The sequence below is a fragment of the Chionomys nivalis genome, chromosome 7 (assembly GCF_950005125.1).
Source record: "Chionomys nivalis chromosome 7, mChiNiv1.1, whole genome shotgun sequence".
In the NCBI taxonomy this organism is placed as follows: domain Eukaryota; kingdom Metazoa; phylum Chordata; class Mammalia; order Rodentia; family Cricetidae; genus Chionomys; species Chionomys nivalis.
Window position 1 is genome coordinate 101,014,717 of NC_080092.1, and position 13,810 is coordinate 101,028,526.

The window sequence follows — 13,810 nt, forward strand, 5'->3', positions numbered from 1 at the left end:
TCGGGAGGCAGAGGCAGGCGGATCTCTGTGAGTTCGAGACCAGCCTGGTCTACAAGAGCTAGTTCCAGGACAGGCTCCAAAACCACAGAGAAACCCTGTCTCGAAAAAACTAAAAGAAAAAAAAAAAAAAAGAACATGGATTTGCCCAGCAAAATTCTTTTTTTTTTTCCTTTGGTTTTTCGAGACAGGGTTTCTCTGTAGCATTGGTGCCCGTCCCAGAACTAGCACTTGTAGACCAGGCCACCACCGCCAGGCAGCAGCAAAATTCTTCAAAGACCTCAAAAGAGCAGTACTTAACTTCATTTGGAAAAGCAAAAAACCCAGGATAGCCAAAACAATCCTGTGCAATAAAAGAACTTCTGGAAGCATCACAATCCCTGACTTCAAACTCTACTACAGAGCTACAGTACTGAAAACAGCCTGATATTGGCATAAGAACAGACAGGAGAGCTGGGCGGTGGTGGCACATGCCTTTAATCCCAGCACTCGAGAGGCAAAGGCAGGCGGATCTCTGTGAGTTCGAGACCAGCCTGGTCTACAAGAGCTAGTTCCAGGACAGGCTCCAAAACCACAGAGAAACGCTGTCTCGAAAAAGCAAAAAAAAAATAAAATAAAATAAAATAAAAAAAAAAAAAACAGGAGGAGGACCAATGGAACCGAATAGAAGACCAAATATCAATCCACACATCTTTGAATACCTGATCTTTGATAAAGAAGCAAAATGTATCAAATGGAAAAAAGAAAGCATATTTAACAAGTGGTGCTGGCATAACTGGTCTATCAACATGTAGAAGAATGAGAATAGACCCATATCTATCACCATGCACAAAACTCAAGTCCAAATGGATCAAAGACCTCAACATAAAGCCAGCCACACTGAACCTTATAGAAGAGAAAGTGGGAAGTACACTTGAACGCATTGGCACAGGGAACCACTTCCTAATATAACCCCAGCAGTACAGACACTGAGAGAAACAATAAATAGGACCTCCTGAAACTGAAAAGCTTCTGTAAAGCAAAGGATACGGAAAACAAGACAAAACGACAGCCTACAGAATGGGAAAAGATCTTCACTAACTCCACATCAGACAGAAGTCTGATCTCCAAAATATACAAAGAACTCAAAAATTGGACACCAAAAGATCACATAATCAAAAAAAAAAAAAAATGGAGCACAGACCTAAACAGAGAACTCTTAACAGAGAAATCTAAAATGGCTGAAAGACACTTAAGGAAATGCTCAACATCCTGAGTCATCAGAGAAATGCAAATCAAAACAACTCTGAGATTCCATCTTACACCTGTAAGGATGGCCAAGATCAAAAACACTGATGACAACTTATGCTGTAGAGGTTGTGGGGAAAGGGAACACTTCTGCATTGCTGGTGGGAGTGCAAGATGGTACAACCCCTTTGGATGTCAGTGTGCCAATTTTTCAGAAAATTAGGAAACAACCTTCCTCAAGACCCAATATTACCACTTTTGGGTATATATCCAAAGAATGCTCAATCGTGCCACAAGGACATGTGCTCAACTACGTTCATAGCAGCTTTGTCATAGCCAGAACCTGGAAACAACCTAAATGCCCCTCGACCGAAGAATGGATGAGGAAAAAGTGGTACATTTACACAATGGAGTACTACACAGCAGATAAAAAATAACAACAGCTTGAATTTTGCAGGAAAATGGATGGAACTAGAAAACGTTATTTTGAGTGAGGTAACCCAGACACAGAAAGACAGTTATCACATGTACTCACTCATAGGTGGGTGGTTTTTATTTATTTATTTTTTTGCTTTTTCGAGACAGGGTTTCTCTGTGGTTTTGGAGCCTGTCCTGGAACTAGCTCTTGTAGACCAGGCTGGTCTCCAACTCACAGAGATCCGCCTGCCTCTGCCTCCCAAGTGCTGGGATTAAAGGCAGGCGTGCGCCACCACCGCCCAGCCAGGTGGGTGGTTTTTAAACATAAAGCAAAGAGTGGCTGGAGAGATGGCTCAGAGGGTAAGAGCACTGGCTGCTCTTCCAGAGGTTTAATTCCCAGCAACCACATGGTGGCCCACAACCGTCTGCAATGAGATCTGGTCCCTTCCTTGCCAGCAGTACATTGTATGCTTAATAAATAAATAAATCTTTAAAAAAAAAAAAACATAAAGCAAAGAAAGGCAGCCTACAAACCACAATCCCAGAGAACTTAGACAACCAATGCAGACATTAAGAGAGACTTACATAGATCTAATCTACATGGAAAGTAGAAAGTAGAAAGTAGAAAAAGACAAGATCTCCTGAGTAAATTGGGAGCATGGGGACCTTGAGGAAGGATTGAAGGGGGAAAGGGAGAGGCAGGGAGCGGAGCAGAGAAAAATGTAGAACTCAATAAATATCAATTAAAAAAAGGTTAAAAAAAAGAACATAGATTAAGGGGGACAATGGTGGCGCACGCCTTTAATCCCAGCACTCGGGAGGCAGGGGCAGGCGGATCTCTGTGAGTTCGAGACCAGCCTGGTCTACAAGAGCTAGTTCCAGGACAGGCTCCAAAACCACAGAGAAACCCTGTCTCGAAAAACAAAAACAAAAACAAAAACAAACAAACAAACAAAAAAAACTGTGGGGATCCCTGCAAGAGTCACTACTGTCAGGAAAACCATCTGGGTAAGTAAGAATGAAACTCAATTCAGCCCAACTTTAGTCTATACTGGTTCGGCTTCTGGAGTCTGACCCCAGGTGTTTTATTATAAGCATTTTATTTATTTATTTATTTATTTATTTATTTATTTATTTATTTTTGGTGTTTTGAGACAGGACTTCTCTATGTAGTCTACAAATCAAATTCCAGGACAATCAGGACTATAACACAGAGAAATCCTGTCTTGAAAAACCAAACAACAACAACAACAAACCAACTAAGATGTATATATACTTAGGTACATACATACGTATACATTTACAAAGTAACAAGGGTCTGGAGATAGGGCTCTGTTGCTCCCAGCATCTATATCAGACAGCTTACAACCACATGAATCCAGTTGCAAACGATCTTATACACTTTGTCCTCCCAGGGAACCTGCATGGATGTAGTGTAAGGAAAACTCATACAGCCTCCACCCCCCAACCACACACACACAGAAATATTCAAGAAGTACAAACACCAGCATTTCTTTTTTTCTTATTTTTGCGACAGGGTTTCTCTGTGTTGCTCTGGCTGTCCTGGAACTTGCTCTGTAGACCAGGCTGGCCTCAAACTTACAGAGGTTCACCTGCCTCTGCCTCCCAAGTGCTCGGATTAAAGGCGTGCGCCACTACTGCCCAGTCCAGCATTTTCTCTTCGTTATTTTGTATTTGGCACTAGGGATTGAAACAAGGATTTCACACTTCTCGCAAGCTGTGTAGCCTGTGCTTCACCCCTGACCCCATTTTTAAGCTTGTGTGTGTGTGCACGCATGCAGAGTCCAGAGCAGGACATCAGGTCTATTTCTCTATCGCCATCCCCTCTACTGGCTTGAGACGGTCTCACTGACCTGGAAGCTGCCATATTGTCGGGCTGGCAGCTCTCAGGGTCTGCCTCTTTGTTCCTCTCCAGTATCCTAGGTTACTGGCAACCAGAGCCATACCCAGTATTTTCTTGATTTTCGCTGGCTTGTTTGTTGTTTTTTGAGACAAGGTCTCACTGTGGAGCCCTGACTAGCCTGCAACTCACTATGTAGGCCAGCCTCACAGAGATCTTCATGCCTCTGAAGAGGCATGTCAGCACACCAGGCTCATACCCAGCTTTGTATGTGGGTGCTGGGATTCACTCAGATAAGGTTCTTATGAAGTAATCTCCCAGAATAGCCCATTTTTATTTATTTAGAGTTTAAGTGGGTATTTGTGTGTGTGTGTGTGTGTGCACACATTTGTAGGCCAGAGGTCAACTTTCAGTTTTGTGGATTTGTTGCTGCTTGTTTGTTTGTGAGACAGGGTTTCTCTGTAGCTTTGGAGCCTGTCCTGGCACTAGCTCTTGTAGACCAGGCTGGCCTTGAACTCACAGAGATCAGCCTGCCTCTGCCTCCCAAGTGCGTGTTAAAGGCGTGTGCCATCATAGCCCAGCCGAATTTGTTGCTTCTTAGATAGCAGCTTACTCAGTAACCCTGGCTGGCCTGGAACGTACTATATAGATCAGGCTGACCTGTTTCTACATCCCAAGTGTTTAAAGACATGCACCAGCAAACTGCAAACCTAGTCTGATGGTAGATGTTTATTCACGCTGTTCATCTTGCTTTGTTTTTTTGCCTTTTTTTTTTTTTGAGACAAGGTTTTTTTTTTTTTTTTTTTTTTTTTTTAAATTTATTAGTTAACTTTTTATTTTTAGAGACAGGGTTTCTCCATGTTGCTTTGGAGCCTGTCCTGGAACTAGTTCTGTAGACCAGGCTGGCCTCGAACTCACAGAGGTCTGCCTGTCTCTTTCTCTCAAATACTGGGATTAAAGGGGTGCGCTACCACTGTCTGGCTTTTTTTTTCTTTTTTTTTTTGAGATAGATTTTTCTGACTTGGCCTCGAACTCAACATTTGGCTAGCTAGCTGGCCAGTAAGCCCTAGAAATCTCCTTGTCTTTGCCTTCCTAGTGTTAGAATTACAAGTGCATAGTATCAGGAATATTTCTTAGATGAGACTCTACACTGAATCAAATAATTCCAATCAGACCAAATCAGACCGAATAAAAGATGCCCATGTTTAATGCAGTGCTCCCAGATGGCACCAGAAAAGCATGGCAAGGGGAAAGAGAAGGGGAGACCATGTGTTCCTTCTCTGGGAGGCAGCCTAAATAGCCTGTGGGAGTGGTCTTGACCCTCCCTGGGGACGGGTCACCACTTGGCAGGCTTTTCCAGAGGTGGAGTCCAGACCAAGGCAACTCTCAGGTGAGCTCTGATGTAGGTGGGTCTTCTATCTATCTGTTGCTTTCATTGGTTAATTAATAAAGAAAACTGCTTGGCCTGTTAGGGCAGAACTTAGATAGGCGGAGTAGACAGAACAGAATGCTGGAAGAAAGCTGAGTCAAGCAGACGCTATAGCTCTCCTATCCAAGATGGACGCAGGTTAAGATCCTTCCTGGTAAGCCACCACCTCATGGTGTTACACTCATTAAATAGAAATGGGTTAATCTTAATCAAGATGTGAGAGTTAGCCAGTAAGAGGCTAGAGCTAATGGGCCAAGCAGTGTTTAAAAGAATACAGTTTCCGTGTAATTATTTCGGGGCATAAGCTAGCCAGGCGGCCGGGAAGTGGCCCACAGCTCCTTCTACAGGGCTCGAAATGGATGCCAGGGGCTGGGGTAAGGCTTCCACCCAAACACATGCCACTGCACCTGTGCTTGTTTTTTTTTTTAACTCAGGTCCTCGTGCTTGAATAGCAATCCCTTTGCAGCTGTGGGATCTTTTCTGCCCCACTGTGTATCACTGTTCCTGAGAAGACATTCCATCTACTCTTAGCCATTGTTCTATGGCCGTGAACAGACTAAAACACTACTTTTTAAAAAAAAATTTATTTACTTGAATTTCATGTTACATTTCAACCAGTTTTCCTTCCCACAAACCATGGCAATTTTTACCAAAGAAAGCATTTAATTGGGGCTGTCTTACAGTACAAAGGTTTAGCTTATCATCATGTCAGGGAAGATAGCGGCACACAGACGGACATGATGCTGGAGTAGTTGAGAGTTCTACATCTGGATCCACAGGTAGCAGAAAGAGCGAAACTGGGCATGGCTTGAACTTTTGAAACCTCAAAGCCCACCCCTAGCGACACACTTCCTCCAACAAGGACACCTCCTAATTCTTCTCAAGTAGAGCTATTATTCCCTGATGACTAGGCATTCAAATAAATGAGCCAATAGGGGCCATTTTTATTCATATCACATCTACTAACACCAGATATAAAAAAATAACAGTGGGCTGGAGAGAGAGCTCAGCAGTTAAGAGCATTGCCTGCTCTTCCAAAGGTCCTGAGTTCAGTTCCCAGCAACCACATGGTGGCTCACAACCATCTGTATTGATGTCTGGTGCCCTCGTCTGGCCTTCAGGCACACACACAGACTGAATATTGTATACTAACTAACTAAATAAATAAATAAAAAATAACAGTGACAGCCAGGCAGGCGGTGGTGGCACACGCCTTTAATTCCAGCACTCAGGAGGCAGAGGCAGGAAGACTTCTGAATTTGAGACCAGCCTGGTCTACAGAGGGAATTCCAGGACAGCCAGGGCTACACAGAAAAACCATGTGTCTCAAAAAAAACCAACCAACCAACCAACCAACGAACTAAATAACCAAGCCAAACACCAGTGACATACCAAATTAAGGATACCCAAAGTTCAACTTGGTGAACATTGAGGTTTACTGGGGTTACCTACAGGAGGTTAAGGGGGTGACAGGGCCAGAAATGACTCAAAGTCACTGAAAGTCCACACCACCCCAGCATGAGCTCAACAAGGTGGAGACTGTCTCCTCTGGTATCTGCCTCTTGAAGAGTTTGTCTTGCTGGTTGACTGCTCTAAGCAGTCCTTACTAATTACACAAGGGTGTTGATGAGTCTGGTTAGATTTGGGGGCTTCCTGAAGCTACCTAGTTGTCTACTTCCCAAGTTTTAAGGAGTGAATTTTTTTTAGATTTCTTTTTTTGTTTGTTTGTTTTTTAACACAGGGTTTCTCTGTAGCTTTGGAGCCTGTCCTGGAGCTAGCTCTTGTCGACCAAGCTGGCCTTGAACTCACAGAGATCCACTTGCCTCTGCCTCCCAAGTGCTGGGATTAAAGGCGTGAGCCACCACCACCCGGCTCCCAAATCTTTTTTTTTTTTTTAAGTAGAATTAAAAAAAAAAAAAACAAAAACGAAGCTTGGCTACACATGTACATGTTACCTTATTACTTGCCATGGGGAAGGGGATTGATTTAGGAGTGGGGTGGAATGGAACAGGAGGATCACTGTTGTTTGCTGGCTGGCAGCCTAGCTCTGGGTTGGGTAAGAGACCCTGTCTTGAAGGTGCAAGGCAGAGTGATACAGCCAGGCACCTGTCATCCTCCCCTGACTTCTGCATGCATGCACATGGGCGCATACACACACACACAAAAGAAATTTTTAAAAATTTTTAATGACTTATTATTTGCTATTTTCCAACAAATGGCTGGCCAGCTGGCACCAGAGAGTCAATAACAGTAAAGATAAATCATATAAATTACAAATTTATAAAAGTGACATAACTTTACATAATTCCTGAAAAGCTAACATTGTTAGAGAAAGCTGGCACAGGAACAAACTAAACAAAAACCTGCCAATGAGTCATGAACTGGGCACTTGCAAAGTGGACACAGATCAGCTCTGGCAAGGGAACTCCAGGGTAGCCCATTTCAGGTCGAGTGCAAAGCAAAGCAAACACGTGGCTGGCCAACCACAGCTGGTTATCCTGTGGGACAACCTACCTACAGAAGTAGATTTGTCTGCTTTTCTTTTCTGGAGGCAGGATTTTACTACAAAGCACTGGCTGGTCTTGAACTCAGAGATCTGCTTGCCTCAGCCCCCTCAGTGCTGGGATTAAGGGCCTAGGCTACTATACCAGTTTTGTTTGCCATTTCTGATTGAATAGAGTGGTATCTGATACGGCCAATTGCAGAAAGCCTTTTTTAAGGCCCAGGCTGGACTGCTCGGGATTCTTCAGAGCTGTGCACTTGCTTTAGTTAGCTGTGTATGCTCTGCTGCTGTAATGTTAAATAGCAAACATGAGGATGGAGCTGAAACAATACAGCTACTGTGATAAATTAACTGGTAAAAAGGACAAAAAGGCAGAGACCTTCTGTTTTGACTTTTAGGGGATGGTGTTTGAGCCTCACCACATAGCCCAGACTCACCTTGCCTTAGTGTCCTGACTGCTGAGATTATAGTCCTTTGCTGCCAAACCCAGCTGGAATGACTATTGATACAGGTTACACAGATATCAGGCTCACCTTAAATTCCCTACTGTAGCCAGAGATGACCTTGAACTTCTGAGTTTCCTTCCTGTACCTTGTTAGTGCTGGAATTACAGGAATACACCACCTGGTAGTTTACGTGGTCCTGGAGATCAAGCCAGGACTTCAAACATGCTAGCTCTACAAACTATGTACCTCCATCTTTTTATTCCCTGACAACTTTTGTTTCTTGAGACAGGGTCTCTCTATATAGTTCTGGTACTTGCTATGTTTACCAAGCTGGTCTCAAGCTCAGAGATCCTCCTGCCTGTTTCCTGAGTCATGGGATTCAAGTGTGTGCCACTACACCCATACCCAGACAACTCTCGAAATCAGCACGTTTACAACATCCTAATAAAGCTGAAACTCAAAAACGTCAGGACACACTGTAGTCTGGTTAGCAGATGTTGCTCACAGGGAGGGGCTGGCAAGCAGTGCTGAGAGTTTGGGGTCACACTTAAAGCACTGAGTCGTGTTAAGTGAACAAAGTGAATCTGAGACAGACTTCTCCCTGTTACGCTAAGAAATCACAAGTAAGAGGAACGGGTCCTGGGGTGCTGGGAGTCAGAAACACTAGTGGCGACTTATGGTTATTCAACAGTACACATGACTAGACACTACAGAGATAAACACAGTAGTGATACGTGTGTTAGTACCCAGGGTTTCGAGCTCTGGCTGGAGGACCCAGTGTTCAGATACTGGTTGCAAGATGCTAGTCTCCATTAAAGGAGTCAGGGGTTCCTTGGAGAAACGGTGGCTCCAGGTCTGGGCAGGGAAAATGGAAGGTGGGTCTGCAGCCTCTTTAACAAGTCAAGAAGGGAATTACTAAAGGGTGTCGTTGGAGCACAGTGGCATAGACAGCCATGTCAGAGACCTAGAGACCAGAGATAAAGCTATTTGAATAAAATCCAGTTAGATACAAATGATCCAGTGAAGCTGTGTGAGATTGCTTATATTCGTAATGTCAGGCTATGGAGGAGGATCGTCATCAAGTTTAGTCTGTCCAGGAAGGCCTGAGCTATAGCTTCTAAGACCTTGTTTCAAGAAGGGAGAGAAAAAAGGAAGAGGAAGTCCCAGGTATAGTGGCACAGAGGCTGATGCAGGTGGACTGATAGTCTGGGCTATAAAGACGCCATCTCCAAAAAGATTCATTTAACCCACTCATCTAGGCTAGAAAATGACCCTGTCTGGAAAACACAAAGATAGAAAGAAAAAGCACACGGCAAGTCTACAATACAATGTCTGAGTTACACAAGAACTCTTTGCACTATTATTTTTCTATAAGCATGAATATCAAATTACACAGTAACTTTAGAGTATTCACAATTACACAGAGCACCTGCCACACAAGTCTGGTGACCTGAGTTGTTTCCTGGGACCTACATGTAGGCGAGAAGTGACCCTGCATACATACAGTAGCATGTGCATGCCCACACCCGAATGAAACATCATATACTCACCCCCACACAATAATCAGCTTTAATATTTTAAACAGAAAACCGGGGCGATTAATTCTCAGTATTAGATAAATTACTATGGACATAATGTATGCCTTCATTCAAGAGGTGGAAGCAGGAGGATCCAAAGTTGTAAATGTAGCTCCTTAGTAGATGCTTGCCTTGCATGCATGAGGCCCAAGTTTAGTCCGGATTACTTACTACATATACAAAACTCCGCTATACAGGGAGTTCAAAGTCAGCCTGGGATACACGAGATAGAGTGGGGAGATGGTTAAGATAGCTCAGTGCCTACCATGCAAGTACAAGGACCTGAGTCAAGGATCCCAGCACCCATGTGGCAGACAGGCATATGAGATGCTCAGTAGGTAACTGCACTTGCCACCAAACCTGGGACCCACATGGTGGAGAGAGAAGCAGCTTCAAGTTTTCTCTGGGGTCCACACGTGTACTTTGGGGACATGTGCGGTCCCCCTCCACGGAAGTGTGATTTTAAATTAAAAGCCAGGCATGGTGGTACGCACCCTTTAATTCTAACATCCAGGAGACAGATAGAAGGATCTCTGAGTTCTAGCCAGCCAGGGCTACACAGTGAGATTCTATACCAAAATAAAAAAAGGTAGTAGGGGCTATAAAAATGACTCAGTGGTTAACATCACTTGATCCAGGTTCAGTTCCCAGCACCCACATGGTAGCTCACACAACCACTTTGATGGAGGAGGGTCATTTTTTTTAATTAATTAATTAATTAATTAATTAATTTTTTGTTTTTGTTTTTCGAGACAGGATTTCTCTGTGGTTTTGGAGCCTGTCCTGGAACTAGCTCTTGTAGACCAGGCTGGTCTCGAACTCACAGAGATCCGCCTGCCTCTGCCTCCCAAGTGCTAGGATTAAAGGCGAGGGTCATCTTTTTATCTGTTGCTTTCATTGGTTAATTAATAAAGAAACTGCTTGGCCTCTGATAGGGTAGAATTTAGATAGGCAGAGTAAACAGAACAGAATGCTGGGAGAAAAAAGCCAAGTCAGGAGTCACCAAGATTCTCCCACTGGACACAGACGCAGGCTAAGATCTCTCTGGCTTACCACGAGGGGCTACACAGAATATCAAAAATGGGTTAGATCAATATGTAAGAGCTAGCCAATAAGAGGCTAAAACTAATGGGCCAGGCAGTGTTTAAAAAAAATACAGTCTCCGTGTAATTATTTCGGGACATAAGCTAGCCATACGAGCAGCTGGATGCCAGGGACGCAGCCCCGCCGCTCCTTTCACAACACCACCTGCAACTCCAGTTCCAGGGGTTCCTTTTCTGGCCTCCATAGTCACCTGCATGCATGTGCATATACCATCTCCATGTAATTAACAATAAAATCTTAAAAAAAAAAAAAAAAAAAAGAGAAGGGCATGGTCACTTTTATTTTTGTAGACAGCGTCTTTCTATGAAGCTTGGCTGATGAGGAACTCCCCACGTAGACTAGGTTGGCCTTGAAATCATAGAGCACCATCTCCTCCTGCCTGAGTGCTAGACTTGGTAACCAGCACTCAAATAGCTTCACAAAACCACCTAACTCCAATTCCAGGAAACCCGACATCCTCCTCTGACCTCCAAGGGCTCCTGTACATACGTGGTGCATATAAACTCACGGAGGCCCAAACACATGCATAAAAAAGATGGAGTGATTGAGGGAGACACCCGATGTCACCATGTGGCTCCCGCATGCACGAACAAGTTCATGCATGTGTATGAACACATGCATGTAAGCACACACACATTAATGACATAACTGCTCTAATATAAATTTTTCATTACTATGATAAACATATCTGACTGAGATTATCAACCTTATAGGACAAGCATCATAAGGTAGCTCATGCCTAAAGCTCTAGCAGTCAGAGGCTGAGGCAGGGGGACTGTTGTGAAGTTCAAGACCAGCCTAAATTATAACATGGGTTACTATCTCACAAAAAGAATCACTCCTCTAAGAACAGACTATTTTTGGCTATTGGAGGTTTCTTTGGTCCTGCCAACAGCACAGTTCATTACAATGGAAGCCGATGTCACAGTCGCCAGGAGGCAGAGAGGGCTCAGGAAGCTGGCTCAATGGGCAGACACTAGTCAAGCCTGAGGTTTGATTACTAAAATCCACAGGATGGAAGACTTCTGATCACACATATGCCATAGAATGTGTGTAAATGTATGTGCACACACCCAATAAATAAATGTAAAAGTTCCACCCACTCTTAGTAGCACCGTGGGCCAAGCTTTCAAAATACCGGTCTTAGGCAGACACTCCAGATCTAAACTATAGCAATGACGTCAAACGACAGAAATGAGGTGTGATGAACTGTGATCTGTGCGACTTCAATACAGACATTTATCATATCCACTTATAATTAAAAAAGGTCTTGCTATACTGCCCAGACGCATTTTGAAGTCTTGGGTTCAAGTGATCCTTCCACACCAGGCTCCTGCGTAGCTGGGATCCCAGCAAGCGTGCACCAGTGGGCTCAGCAACAAAACCAACTTCTCATTCCACTGGACATCCAACTCAATACTACTAAAAAGAACTGCCAGCCACTGAGGCCAAAGCCAGCCTGGACTCCACACAGCAGTAGGTCAGGGAGGCAGGGCTCAAGAAATCAAAACCTAAGATGTTATAACTATTTGGAAGAGTTTACAGCTTCTCAAAAGTTGATTGAGTGATACATGCCAGGATTCCCAGCACTGGGGAGGCTGTGGCAAGAGGACTGTCAACTCCCAGAGCAGGGTTTCTTCCCTGGCTGTCCTAGAACTCACTCTGTAGACCAGGCTGGCTTTGAACTTAGAGGTCTGTCTGCCTCTGCCTCCTGAGTGCTGGGATTACAGGAATAATTTTAAGACTCTATGCTGATTCTGGGGAGGGAGGAGATATTCCTACAGAATATTCAAGAGTCCAAGGCATAGGCCAGGTCCCTGGAAAACACTTGTGACCACAGAACAGGTAACAGAAACAATTCCAAGCCTTCATTTACCCCAGCTTTCCCGTCTTTGTTACACTGTATCCAATTTCTCATTTTTGTCTATTAAACTATTAGTTAGCTAAAGGGAAGAAACAACATTTACCTGAAGGTCCTGCTGCAAGACACAGACTGAGCCATGAACCAGGGTTAGAGGTTTCTGAATATACCATGCACCACTGCATCTAATACTGCAGGTTATGTAAGACTGAACACTAGACGCCGAGAGGAAAGACTACCTTGGCCCAGGCAGTTTTTGCAAGTCCTTTGCTCACAAAGATCAAACTAAAGACACATCTATCTGATGTGGCACCTGAGACCTATCTCTAGTTACCTCAAGTTGAAAGCAGAGATGGCAAAGTGAGGAATACGGGATGAGTTCAGATCCTGAAATCCTTAGAAACCACATAAAAACTAAGGTGTGGTGGCATGCACTCGCAATCCCAGGGAACACCTAAGGTTGTCCTCTGTTGACACAAGTGTGCACATGCATCCGGACAATACCGAGATACACTGTCATGTGTACGCCATCCTATATGACTCACTGAAGCAGCAGCTCCAGCAGTCCTTAAAAGTATTGCTTTAGCTGGGCGGTGGTGACGCACGCCTTTAATCCCAGCACTTGGGAGACACAGAGGCAAGAGGATCTCTGCGAGTTGAGGCCAGCCTGGTCTACAGAGCAAGAGTTTTAGGACAGCCAAGGCTACACAGATAAACCCTGTCTTAAAAAAAAAAAGCTCTGAGGTTTGTCACCCTGGATGTCCACCCACCCATGGTCCTCCATTTACCCCCAGCAGCAAGACAAGGACAGTTTCAGTTTCGAGTTCTCCCATTTCTCAGCTCTATTCCTCAAAGTCCTGCTTTTCAACCCGGTCACGCGGCCCAAGGTACTCTTATCTTTAACCCCAACCCTCTTAAAGATTGGTTTCCGCCTCAAATCCCATTGGTTATTATTTTACAGGTGTCTCCAGAGCCAACCAATGACAAAATATCCCAAATGAAGCATCTGAACCTTGTCTGTCCTCCCTAAATAATACAGCTTATCTCGAAAAGCCTTCCAGTATATGTGCATAGACTCTAAGCAAACGCCATGCCACTGTACACGAGATCTGGGCACCCTCGGATTCCAAGGACTGACTGCTATCAAGTAAAAAAAAAAAAAAAAAAAAATCACCCTACCTGGTCTTTGTTCCCTGTCAAAATAAAACAGAAAAACAAGAAACATACGAGGTTCAAAGCCCAAACCAGATTTCTCTGACACACCATAAGGCAAAGGAGTAGCCCAAGAATTACCCCATATCCCCTTATCACCTTACGGTGCCGGCAAATGGACAGGCAGCTCCGGGCAGAAGGCCGCTGCTCTGCAGTCATCCCACAGATCAAGATGA